Below are 12,698 nucleotides of genomic sequence, written 5' to 3' on the forward strand. Positions count from 1 at the left end.
ACCATGGCACTAAGTGCCTCATCCAGGCTTTTCTTGTAGACCCCCAGGGACGGTGCCTCCACCACCTCCCTGGGCAGCCCATTCCAATGGGAAATCACTCTCTCTGTGAAGAACTTCTTCCTAATATCCAGCCTATACCTACCCTGGCACAACTTGAGACTGTGTCCCCTTGTTCTATTGCTGGTTGCCTGGGAGAAGAGGCCACCCCCCACCTGGCTACAATGCCCCTTCAGGTAGTTGTAGACAGTAATAAGATCACCCCTGAGCCTCCTCTTCTCCAGGCCAAAGAGGCCCAGCTCCCTCAACCTCTCCTCATGGGATTTGTGCTCCAGGCCCCTCACCAGCTTCGTTGCCCTTCTCTGGACATGTTCCAGCACCTCAACATCTTTCTTGAATTGAGGGGCCCAGAACTGGACACAGTACTCAAGGTGTGGCCTGACCAGTGCTGAGTACATTGGCTAAAAACTCTGTGGATGTATAATAAATCCTTTTAAAAAAAGAAAGGTAGTGTGAGGATTCTTTGTTTACTTGCAGATCAGTGTGGCAGAACAGCTAAAAAAGACTGAGACACTTGTTCCCCTGGAAAAACACTTCAAAGTTCAAATGCAAAGCAAGATTAAAATGTTATATTTAAATATATTTCCATCATGCAGATTTGAATAGGTGATTTAAGGAGAAAATGCTTTGGGCTTTAAATCATCCTGCATTGTGTGTAGCAGGAGGAGAAGAAATACCTCAAATTACCCTTGATGGAAAAAAAAAAGACTTAAAGGAGTCTTTAACACTTTAGTGGATTGATTCTCCTTCAAAGCATGCACATGAATTCTTGGCATGGGTCTGTATCTAGCAAACCATCAGATTTTTATTTAGTTGATTTCAAGATGTAGTTGTTGAAGTAGTTACAACTTTCACTATTGTGTCGTAAGCCAGCAGAGTGCTTTTTATGTATGATCTTATCTTGACTGTGTTAATAATGGGAACAAAAGCAATAATAAAGTGAAGCTAAGATTCAGCTCTGTAGTACATTGCAGTTATATTTGGGTGACATCAAGGAATGGCATCTAGTGAGCATGTAAGACAACTGCATCTGTGTCATTGTGTTACCAGTACTGAATTGCAGCCCATCCTGGGCCAAGCTGGCTCTTCGTGCTTTCAACTCTCAAAGTGCCTGGCACAGCTAAGCAAATGCTGTAAGACCGTTGTGGGGTAGGAGTGTTTCCTCTGTACTGTGCACATAAGGATGCAGATGTTGCTTTGAGACCACAGTGGAAAGCTGTACATGAGCCAGACCTGGCACATGGTGATCTCATATTTAGAACTCTGATCTGGCTCCTAAACTGTAGAGCTGCAGACTGGACTTGCAGTTTCCAGCTCAGATAGATCCAGATCATTGAATCAGTCAGGGTTGGAAGGGACCACAAGGATCATCTAGTTCCAACCCCCCTGCCATGGCGAGGGACACCATACCCTAAAGTAGGCCTCATCCAGCCTGGCCCTGTTTAAACACCTCCAGGGATGGGGCCTCAACCACCTCCATGGGCAAACCATTCCAGGCTCTCGCCACTCTCATGCTGAACAACTTCCTCCTCATGTCCAGCCTGAACCTACCCATCTCCAGCTCTGCTCCATTCCCCCCAGTCCTGTCACTCCCTGATATCCTGAAAAGTCCCTCCCCAGCTTTTTTGTAGGCCCCCTTCAGACACTGGAAGGCCACAAGAAGGTCACCTGGGAGCCTCCTCTTCTCCAGACTGAACAGCCCCAACTCTTTCAGTCTGTCTTCATAGCAGAGCTGCTCCAGCTCTCTGATCATCCCAGTGACCCTTCTCTGGACACACTCCAGCATGCCCACATCCCTCTTGTAACAGGGGCTCCAGAGCTGGACGCAGTGCTCCGGGTAGGGTCTGACCAGAGCAGAGCAGAGAGGGAGAATCACCTCCTTTGACCTGCTGCCCACACTTCTCCTGATGCAGCCCAGGCTCTGGTTGGCCCTCCAGGCTGCAAGTGCACACTGCTGGCTCCTGTTGAGCTTCTTGTCCAGCAGCACCCCCCCACTACCTGCATGACAGGTTTTGAGATGAGGTAAAAAACTTAATGGCTAACAGTTTATTTTTTTAAACCCAGCCTGGGAAAGCAGAAGTGGCATTTGGGCTCCATGAGACTGGCTCAGCTGTGAATCAGCAAATGACGTTAATAAGCATTTGTGGACTAAATATATTTTTAAGCTGTCTGGCTGCTTGCTCTTGGTGAGATCTCTGAGATTAATGGTCCTGAAATGTGACTCGATTTGCTCTTCCTCCAGGATGAATCTGACCTGTGCAAGCACTATTATTTTTTTGAATTGCTGTGCAAGAAGGTGCAGGAGTAAAGAGCAGCTACTTTAGTTTCTGTAAATTGCTGGTAAGACATAAATCTGTCTCTTAACTGGAGCAGGGTTTTGCAGCTGAGGTTATCAATGTTCTTTCCAAGCTTTTTAGGTGCTGTGGTCCTAGGAGCAGATTGCTTTTATATGTAGTTTTGTATAACTCTTGAGCTGTGGGTGCTGGTTTAAGGCTTGGTTGGATCTGGGTCCCAGCTGAGCAGATGTTGTAGGTTTTTTTGATGTGGATATGGACTCGGATTTGCATTTTCTGGTGTAAAACAGCTCCTGCTTCTGTGTCCTTCCTGACACAGAGGGGAAAGAAATATTCCTGCTACAGGGGAGTTCAGCCAGCCAAAAGCCTTTTTACTCTGTGTGAGTGGTTTTCAGGAGTGTGTGGGAGATGCTGAGGCCTCATCTTCCCCACACACAGAGACAGGTTATCTTCTGATCTCTGTCCACTTTCCAACGTTGTGCTGGCTGCCTGTGGGTCACTTGTCTGGGGAACAGCTGTAGACATTCCAGCCTTCCCCTTCTCTGTCTGCCCTGTTACACCTCGAGCTACTGAGAGCTGTTGCTTGGAGAACAGCAGGGGCAGACCAGCCAGGGATGAGCCAAGAAATTAACGAAGACCTAAAGGAACTTGAATATATCTGGGGAGATCTAAGAAGAGAGGGGAGTGGTGGCTAGGAGGGAGGAGTGAGCACGTGTGCACCCTAAAGGGCAGACCAGATGCTTTAAAAGCATCATTAAAACCAGTTTCCAGTGATAGGAGGTAATGATGAGACTGCCTGAAGGAATCTCTTGGAAAGGCAATGGCATAATCAAGGAAACCACTGAAGTTGCTGGGCAGGTAGCAGTTACGAGTTGGTTACAAGTTCCTTCTGGCCTTTGGCTCTCCTGACAAAAATAAGCCTTGGAGGAAAGCAGGTTGGATGATTGGAAAAGAAAAGTGTAAATGGACAGCCTGGTGTTGGCCTTTCCTGGGCTGCGTGGGAAGGGAACTAGATCCATCCTCCTGAGTACTGCTGGTCCAGTGCTGCAGCCTTTGCCGTCCCTTGGGCCTGGCTGCACCGTTTCTGACAGCTGTGGGAGGTGCCTTCTCCTCACTCCTCCAGGTGTGGAAGGACTTGTGGGCTTTATAAAGGCAGCTTCAGCTCCATTTCCATCCTCCACCGTGGGACCCTGTCTGGCAGAACGCTGCGAGGTGCCGTTCTACGTCTGTGATGGTATTGCCCCTGCAGAAGTGGTCCAGCAGCCTGTTAGGAGGGAGCTGCTCTGCGCAGGGAGAGCACACGAGGGCGGCCAGCGCCCCACGTGCGTGTGTGTGTGCCTTTGCTTCTCTCTTGTATTTTGTTCTTTTAGATTTCCACGAGCTGGAGATGCCAATGACTCATGGCTTGGAACACACTTTAAATCCCCGGGGTGCTCATTGCCGCCTACTATCACGTATTGAATTTCTGACATGCCGGAGGGATGTCTGCGAAGGAGCTCTGATGTGCAATTATACAACGTTGTAGCTTTATGTTGTTTGCATAGGAGCCATTAGCATGGTGGCACTGTGAAAATAATGCTGCTTTATTCTTGCACTAGATTTCCCATGGGCATGGCACTTAAGCGACTGTGTTTTATCTTTCTCTAGGATGTTGACACATGTGGACCAACAGTGACATCCTTTTTCAGCAATGCTGTCTTCCCTCCTTCCTGCATTCAGAAGCATCTAGAGAGAGATTTTTCAGAAGGTAGGTTCTGGCATTCCAGCTGGATGGCTGCTCTTTTCTATATTAGAGGGAAACATTTAGATGTTACTAGGGAGAATGGTAATGAGTCTGACGATACTATCTCTCTTGCTGGTGAGAGAGGGGATTAACCTTAGCTTGGGTTCCACTTGAATAGATGCTCGGGGGAAACGTGATAAAATGGTCTAGGAGAAGGGCTGGATGAGTTGCCTTTGAGAAGGACTTGGCAGTCACAGGAGATTGTTGGCTTAAGTTGCATAGACGTGTGTTGGTAACAAACCTCTTTGTAAAGAAAACTGCTTCCTGCCTTTTTCTGCTTGGTCAGCATCCTCATCAATTTAAAATCTTTCAAGTAAAGAAATGAAAAGGGAGAATGGCTGCACAGGCTGTGCAATTAACAAACTTATGGTGTATGTTTGAATCTTGCGTGGGTCTTTTTTCCTTAAAAATGTTAACTGTGTTGCATTTGATTTCTGTCAAAATAAACAGCATACAGCTCCTGGTATTAACATAACAGTGTTAATTTATCTCTCTTTACCCCCGCTCTGTACTTTCAATCTGCTTTATATTGCCAAGAGGATTGACTGTCTTCCCCAGGAAAGTGTGGATGGGGAACCAAATACCCTGTGGTGTTTTTCAACAAGTAAATTTTCAGAGATTTTGTGCTTCTTAGGAGTGTATGTACATGCTTCCTTTTGCTGTAATCTTTGGAGTGTTGCTGGTGGATTCACTGTGTATGTGCCCAACTCTCACCAAACCTCCTCTGTATGACTTCTAGAAGTGTATATCAGTGTTAAGTCTGCCTGCAAAATCAGTGACTGAGCAGGAATGTTTCAATGGATGAGCTGGCAGCCTTTAGGCTGTGTAGATTTGTGTCTTCTTATTTTCCTTCAGCACATTCCTCACCACTCAGTTCTTTTTCCTTCATCAGAAAAGGTGGTTTTGACTCTTAACTCCACCAAATGTTTCCCTTTTGCGGTGATACTCTGTTATAGCAACTTTACATTTTTTGCTGGATGCTAAAACTCAAAAGCTACTGTATTTTGGTTTTTAAGAGCAATGAATTCCTGTGAAGAGATGAGGATAAATGAGTTTGGATCTGAGACTGTTCGCTCATCAGGCTGAAATACATTTTTAGTTTCTCTGGATTTCTATACCTGAGGGTTGCAGCAGTTGCACTGAGGCCACAGTGGCACCAGCCCTGTACATGCAGTATCTGTACCAGAAATCCTTGAAAACGAAGGGTGACTTGAATACCTTAATTATCTCCTGTCAGGAAATTGGCTTTCAATGAATATGAATTCATTCCCCATGTCGATTCCCTTCCTGAAGCCTCTCTCTTCAGGATTAGCCTGGGTAGGCTGTTTCCAGTTACTCCCAGTGCTGTGGCTTGCTCTGTGGGATACCTGATTTCCTCTGGAGAGAGCCTGGCAGCTTCTCTCCTGCCCACTGCAGCTCTCTGAAGGAGCTGCGGACAGGTCTCTCTGGGAACAAAAGCTGCTGTCAGCAGCTTTAACAGAGCAGTTTATGCTCGTGGAGACATTAATTGCCATGTGAATTTGTGCTCCTGTGCCCCAAGAGCTTTACCTCCCTTGCTTTTGATCACGATCTCCCCCCTTGCTCCCCCGAAGGCTGCTGTAGAGGAGAGCGCAGAGCGTGTGGCTCTGAATGAGTGATAACAGCAAGGAGGAAATGCAATCCTTAGTAATGCTTGGGCTTTGCTTTGCCCTCAGGCTGTGACTCTACTCATTTCACTTGCCTGAAGGACTTTACAGGGCTGAGGATCCTCTCCTTGGTAGGAGAGGTGTCCAAGTGGTCATTAATTTCCTGGGCAGGTGAAGGGAACCTGCCTTCAGAGCTGGATTCGCAGCGAAATTAATCCGTGTGGCTTGCGTCACTAGAGAGCAGCTAACGTCCCTGGATTGGCAGGTAAGGAGCACAGGCAGAAAAATGGGTTTTAAACCTTGTCAGGGAATGCAGTGTTGGTGAATAGCAATGTCCAGGAAAATGCTGTAGGCACTGGGTAATTTTCCCCTGTGTTCTGCCAGCATCCCTGTGCAGCCCTTTTGTTTTTCCAAACCTGCGAGTTTTGAATCCAAACTGTTGGAGAGAGTGCAAACGGTGGGAGGAGGTCCCTCTGCTGCTCTTAGCTGGGCATATTTTGCATAGCATTTTGTCAAAATCTAGGAAAATGTCCTCAATCCCTGGTGAAGGAGAATTGGATGGGGGGGTGTGTGTGTGTAAGTTGCAGGTGGCTGGGATGTTCAAAGTGTGGCTGTGGCAGCTTGGCAAGAAGCCAGTGGAGGAAGCAGTGTGATGGGTGGTGATGGAGGATGCTGATGCAGAATGAAGAGGTACCTGCTGCTTCTCTGTCCCTCAGTAGCCTCCCTTTTAGCTGTCTCAGGGCACTGAACTACCTTTTTCTGGTTTCCACTGATTTTGCAACTGCAGAAGCCTGGATGGGATGTCGACTGAAATTTTCTCAGTCAGAAAAGGCAGAGGCTGACATTGTACAGAAGGCTAATATAGAGGAGAGAGGAAAGCAGGTGAGGTGAAAGCAGGTGGGGTTACAGGGTGCCTTAGCCTGAGAATATGAAGCAGGCTGGGGACAGAGGTCTTGTGCATTGATGTCCCATCTAAACAATTTGTGTACATCATGGAAGCAGTGTGTAGTATCCTCTCAAAAGGAAGCACAGGTTTACTTTAGTTCCTTCTGGCAGTCCATGCCTTGCCTGCAGCACCTGTTTATGCCTGTGCCATGCTGTGCTGTAATTTTTATCTTTTTAAAGTACATTTCCACTCCTGACTTTGTAATGTACCAAGCTTTTGCCCTTCCAGAACCCTGTGCCCTTTTGTATGGATGCAAATTTGAGCTGGATCTTATTTTTCACTACCAAGAGAGTGACTGTGTGACCTGTGACATGAGAATTGTACCCCATGCAAGGGATGAGTTTATGTAAATGCAGAGGAGTCTATCCTTATGTTGGATCTTTCATAGTCTGTACTGTAGAACTCTTTACAGTGAGTTGGATCAAGGTGATAACACCTCAGGGAGCTGGGCGATGGCTGCTTTTGCACTGGCAAGGGGAGGTACTCTGGCAGCATAACACAGCAGTACTGCTATGCCATTCCCCTGTCTCAAGGTGTATAGGCTGTGGGTTACTGTGGCACTTGTTATATTGCCAGGATGAGTGAAGGAGGATCTGCTGATGGGTAAGGGAGGGAGAATGGGAGGTAAACTGGGTTAGACCTGCCAGTTTAGAACATAAATGTTTGGAAAGGCAGAGGGATCCCTTTTCAAAACAGTTTCCTCTGTAGTCTGGCACTATGAAATATGTGAAAATATGGGTGAGTTTTTCTTGTTGTTTTCCTCCTCCTCCAACAGAAACAGTAGACACCAGGAACTGTTTGGATGTGTGTGTTTAGCTAGGAAGAAAGAACTGTGACACTGGTGTGGTTGTAACCACAAACTAACTGACAGTTTCCTGCTGCAAGTAACTTTCTATAGCTCTAAACCTTGTTCATTTGTGTTTGTGCTGTTTGAATATCTGAGCAAGATTCTGTTCCTTCTGCACTTCTTGTTTTCGATAAAGTCTTTGTCATAGTAATTTGAGGGATAGTGACATGAAGAGAGAGATTCTTACAGCACTAATACTTGTTCAGGTAAAATACAGAAACCTTCTGGACTTTGCAGTCTTGTAGAAGTCCAGAAGAAGCCCTGTTAAATGTGTGTCAGACTGGTTTTGCAGCTCCATTTGGATGTATGAAGCTCTGTTTATTTCTGGGGAGAAGGGACATATGGGATCATATGAACTTACCTGTGTGGCTGAGACATTGTTATCTGGTATTTCCATGGCATCACTATCTGCTTCTAGCTCTCCTGCCTCCTCCCAGTCTCTCTCTCCTGTGATGCGTTAACTATCACAGCTGTAAAAATGAGGCACGTTCGTCCCTACCATTTGCATTCCAGCTGGAAAACTTGGACAGATCCTTCCCTTGTGGTTTGTGATACTGTAAATAAAGGCTTGGGAGGTCACACGTTTTCCATCTCAAGCTATTTTGATTCCAGTGCTGGAATGGAGAGGAGGGAGAAGAGAAATAAAAATTTAAAACCCCAACAAATCAGACCCCCAAACTGTTTTGGGTTCTTGTGGGAAAAAGAACTCATTAATGCAAAACAAAGAAAAGAAATAAAGAGGGGGGGGGAAAAAGATCTTTAGAAATAAGACAGTCTTTGGCTAAATCTGAGACTTGGAGAATGAAAGTCAAAGATTTCAAAGGAATCTTCACCAAGCTTTGAAATAAGTTATCTACAAAGTGGAGGCTCTGAACACCAATCTCCTGTGATCTGGTGCTGTTCCTGGGCAGTTCTGAAGAATTTGCTCTCTGGCTTTATAGATGTATTGGCATGACTCTATAGGCTTATTGGTGAGTAATTTGTGTTCATATGAATGTGGTGACTCACAAATGTCACTTAAGCCCCCTTAAGTGGACTTTTAAATAAGGAGTTGAGAAATTTGGGTCATAGGTCTCATGAGCTTTTATGCATGTCATGGTTTGGCTGGCCAGAGCTGCAGCTTACAGCCCAGGGCAGTACCTGATGATCTGGGTCAGGGTGCTTGGGAAGCACCTACACAGACTGCCTGAAGCTAAAGGCCACAGCTCAGGCTCCTGAAAGTCAGCACAGAATCGATGCAGTGGCTGCTGCTGCTCTTGTTCACAGCTGGTGTCCTACATCTGGCAGGCTTGGTCTCCTCAGCTGCGTCCCTTTTAATGTGGGTGTTTGAAGCTGTGAGTAGTCACAGAAAACACTATTTAGGCTTAAACTTCTGTTTCATATTTCTGCTTTTGGTATTTATATGATCATGTTGTGGATTTGCTACAAAATGAGCTCAGAGCAGGGTCCACTGGGCTTTACTGCTGGCTGGTGATATGCAGAGTGTGATTAATGCTGACCTACAGTGGAGAAACTAACAGCTACTGGCAGCTGTGGCACTTACTTTTGTTCAGTTTGAAGAGGCTTTTGCCTGGTAAAGGTTTTTTTTTCTGTTTTTAATGAAAACAGAATACAAAATGTGAATATAATTTGTCACTCCAGAGCTCAGGTTGTACCTTGCCACTACAGAAGTATTTATTTTTCAATAAACAGTTACATTTATAAATATACAGCAGGAACAAAAGAGGAATGTTCCACATCTAGCTGTTAATCTCTGCACAGTATAATCTTTTGTCTCTATAACTTTTCTCTTCCTCCTTGATCTTCTGCTTTTTTTTTTTCTTTAATGGGCACATGACATATGGACATAAAAAATAATGGCCCAATTTCACCCCTGCTGTAGCTCATTGACGTCATTAAAGCTACAGCAGGGATGACTTGGCCCAGATTCTTTTAAAATAAGACCTGATGAACAACCCCTCATGGAAAAGCTCTGTAGAGAAGGTTGTCTTGAGCATTGCATAGAGCAGATGCTCTGCAGTTCACAGTGACATTCGTTAGAATTCCCATTGGCACCCTCCCTATGAAAAATAGAGGTAGGAGCCTTCCTGCAGGGGACAAGGCATGTGCTTGCAGTGTTACATTCCTTAGCAGCATGATGGAGAGGGACCACTGATAAATTGAGAGGCCACTTAAAGTAAAGGCAAATCTGGGTGAAGACTTGGCTTGGAAATTGTCAGAGATGTTTTCTCTGCCTGAGGACTGGGCTTGCTTGGGGCAAGCTGAAAGATGAAAACCATGGTAGAAATGGTTTGTGGAAGACTCTTGCCTTGAAGAGCTTTTTTAGAAAGGCTGTTTGTGTGTTTTGCCTCTGTACCTCTTCCTTGCTGCTGCCCAGAGTTAGTGTCCTCTGCAACACCCAAGTGTTGTCACACAAGGACTGGCCATCCAAACACAACAGCACTCTCTTGCCTATCGAAGGGACACTTGTAGGTTCAGTAACTCACAGTAGGTCAAAGGTGCAGCTGCTTTTGCAGGCCATATTGCACTTGGTACAGAAATAGAAATGGCAGGGAGGGAAGGCAATACACTTAGTGGTGAAAATAGTAGATTTGACCTTGGCTTAAAACACTCAGTGTGAATTAAGCTGAAATGTACTTTCAGATCTGAACAAACTGAAAATGAAGACAAACATGAAAGGTTCTCGAGAGCTGTTGACTGCTTTCCGTTCAGTGGCAGCGATTCATGGATGGCAGTTCTGAAAATCTTTATGCTAACTTACAAAGTGAGTGTTTGCTGGCAGTTATTTATAACTGCAGGAAGAAACACTCTTTAAACAGCACTCAAAGCTCCGTCTGTAGCGGGTGAATGTTTGATCACACTATAGCCAATATCCATTGCTGAGAGCATCTTTAATTTAACTGAATTCTTGGTGCCGATAACTGTGTCTGGCCAAGACAAGTTCTCCTGCAGCAAGTCCAAGAAATCAGATAGTTCTTTTTCTGATGCCAGACTCTTCTGGTCCACTGACTATAACTGCAGGAACACATAGTTCCCAAGAAGGAAAATGCTTACTGTGGTTTTGGTGACAGCTGAAGCTAACTTGGAGGAGTGAATAGCACTCTTCTCTGCTTCTGGGAGCATGTTCACATTAAGGGAATTTAAGTCTTGAAAGTTTTTTGCAGTTGAAAGCCAGAATAGTGTCAAAGTGACATTGACTAGTATAAATAGTGAAGGAAGAATTAGATCTTTAAAATATATTCAGTCTTTTGATTAGTCATCCAAAACTCTGCTGGTAAGACAGAGAAAGAAATCTGAGCTTAACTTGATAAATGTCCTTCTTAACAGTGGAAAAAAGTCATAACAACCGAGACTTTAATTCATGATACCCAGAGATACAGTGGCTGGCAGGAGACTTCTGAGGGAGAGTATTAATGCTGGTGGAAATAAAGAAGTGAAAGATAGCTGAAAGTTCTGCAGCCTTAAGGGCTTTGGGAAGCAAAAGATATTCGATGTAATGTAGATAAGGGTGATGTTAGCTTCTTTCTGTTGCGTATGAAACTATCCTGCTTTGAGATGCTCTTTCCTCATATTGTCTCCATTTCAAACTCCCCTATGTCATTGTAAGTAGACCTGTTTAGGGTCTAATCCGACTTCCACTGAAGCCAAAAGCAAGATTTTATGGATTTGAGGAGAACCCACCCTAGATCTTCTGATGGAACTCTCACCATCTTTCTCCAACTAGACTGGTGAGCAGCATGAGTTGAATGTTCACCCCAGGCCTAATAGTGCTTGATTAGCACAAAGAAGAGTTGAAGAGAGGATTGTACCTGAGGTAATGAATGTATGAAACTCCTTAACTTGTATACACTTTTAAGTGACTCCCAGCAGTTAATTTTCCAGAGGCAGGCTACCTTGCGATGGTTTTAGTGGAGTACAGGAATGATTAATTTCTGGGGTCTGAACATAAAGATCTTTGTCTTAATAATCAGAAGTGTTTCTTCTGGCTGAAAATACACTGTTCAGAAAGGTGTGAAATTGTTAGTGGTCAGTAGCCCACTGTTAATGTATATACTGACACAAAGCACACACATCCCTCTGAACCAAGACCAGCTTCCTTCCTGGAGGGTGAGCAGAGCACATCTCATGCAACACTCAGAGGCAGTGCTGGGAAATGATGTGCTAGAGCCAAGTTTTGGGTTCTGTCCTTTGAAATATCAATGCTCGGACTTGCACATTGCACAGATGTCCCCTGGGTGTTGTCTGCAGCTTATCAGTGATATAACCTCAGCTGAGCCCTAGCACTGAAAGTGTTTTGATGGGTGTGGCCTTATGGTTGTGACCACTTCTGACTGTATCTCGGCATTACAGCTTCAAGTGGAAACTGTCCAGAGTCCCAAGTAGTGTGTTCTGCAGGATGAGTTTGTTCATCTCTGAGCACAGGCTTGCTGGCTAGGAGCAGAGGCAAAGATGCACCAGCAGATGTATTGACAGACTCTTGTGTATCCATTTGATGTGAAGAATGAGGAGCTGAAATCAATATGCAGATCAGGAGTGCTCTGAGTATCTGAAGAAAATCCTTTTGAATGAGATCTTTCTGCAGCATCCCAGTAGTTGTGTTCATTAAAAACAAAGAAAAAGAGGGGGGTGCAAATACCACATTTACTCAGATTAGGAAGGAATTTGGGGATGGAGCACTAGAGAGAAGAGGAACTGTTCAGTGCTGAAGGAGGCCTTTCCATTTATTTGATAGGAAAATTTAATCTGTACTCATGATTTAAGTGTTAAGCTCTAGAGAAAGAGGCTCACTTCAGCTCATTGCCTACTAAGTGCTTAGGTTCTGCTTGATACTCTCAGGTCCTGTAGAAGCCCATAAGTTTTGGCTGTATTCCTAAGAGCTCGTGGAAAGAATAAAGAACAAGGAAAGGGAGACTTTCTGACAGCAACCCTTGTGATTATGAAAGAAGTGTCTAATAAATAACCTTGAAATTTATTTGAGCTCTTCCCTTGACCAGTGACTCTTGTTTGCCTACTAATTCTCCTATATATAGCTAGAACACAGTCTACCAATCAGAGTTACTTTCTTTTATATTATTTTGATGGATTATGTTTCTAGGTAACTGTTGAAGGTTATTTCTGGGAAATGCTGCCAGAATGTTTATTAACA

The 12,698-nt window shown here is 44.7% G+C and overlaps 1 protein-coding gene across 8 annotated transcripts in view; it reads left to right on the forward strand.

Moving 5' to 3' along the window:
* PITPNM2 (phosphatidylinositol transfer protein membrane associated 2) overlaps window positions 1–12,698 on the forward strand; it is a 148,988-nt gene that overhangs the window by 15,350 nt on the left and 120,940 nt on the right. For 7 of the 8 annotated variants that reach the window (XM_064168976.1, XM_064168974.1, XM_064168978.1 and 4 more), the window contains exon 2: window positions 3,999–4,098. The gene's annotated coding sequence lies outside the window, so the exon portion shown is untranslated. Of the gene's footprint in view, window positions 1–3,492; window positions 3,674–3,998; window positions 4,099–12,698 lie in introns of those variants that run through there. The other variant, XM_064168975.1, reaches the window with a different exon arrangement.

Source organism: Pogoniulus pusillus, chromosome 30 (genome assembly GCF_015220805.1).
Source record: "Pogoniulus pusillus isolate bPogPus1 chromosome 30, bPogPus1.pri, whole genome shotgun sequence".
NCBI classification, from domain to species: Eukaryota; Metazoa; Chordata; class Aves; order Piciformes; family Lybiidae; genus Pogoniulus; species Pogoniulus pusillus.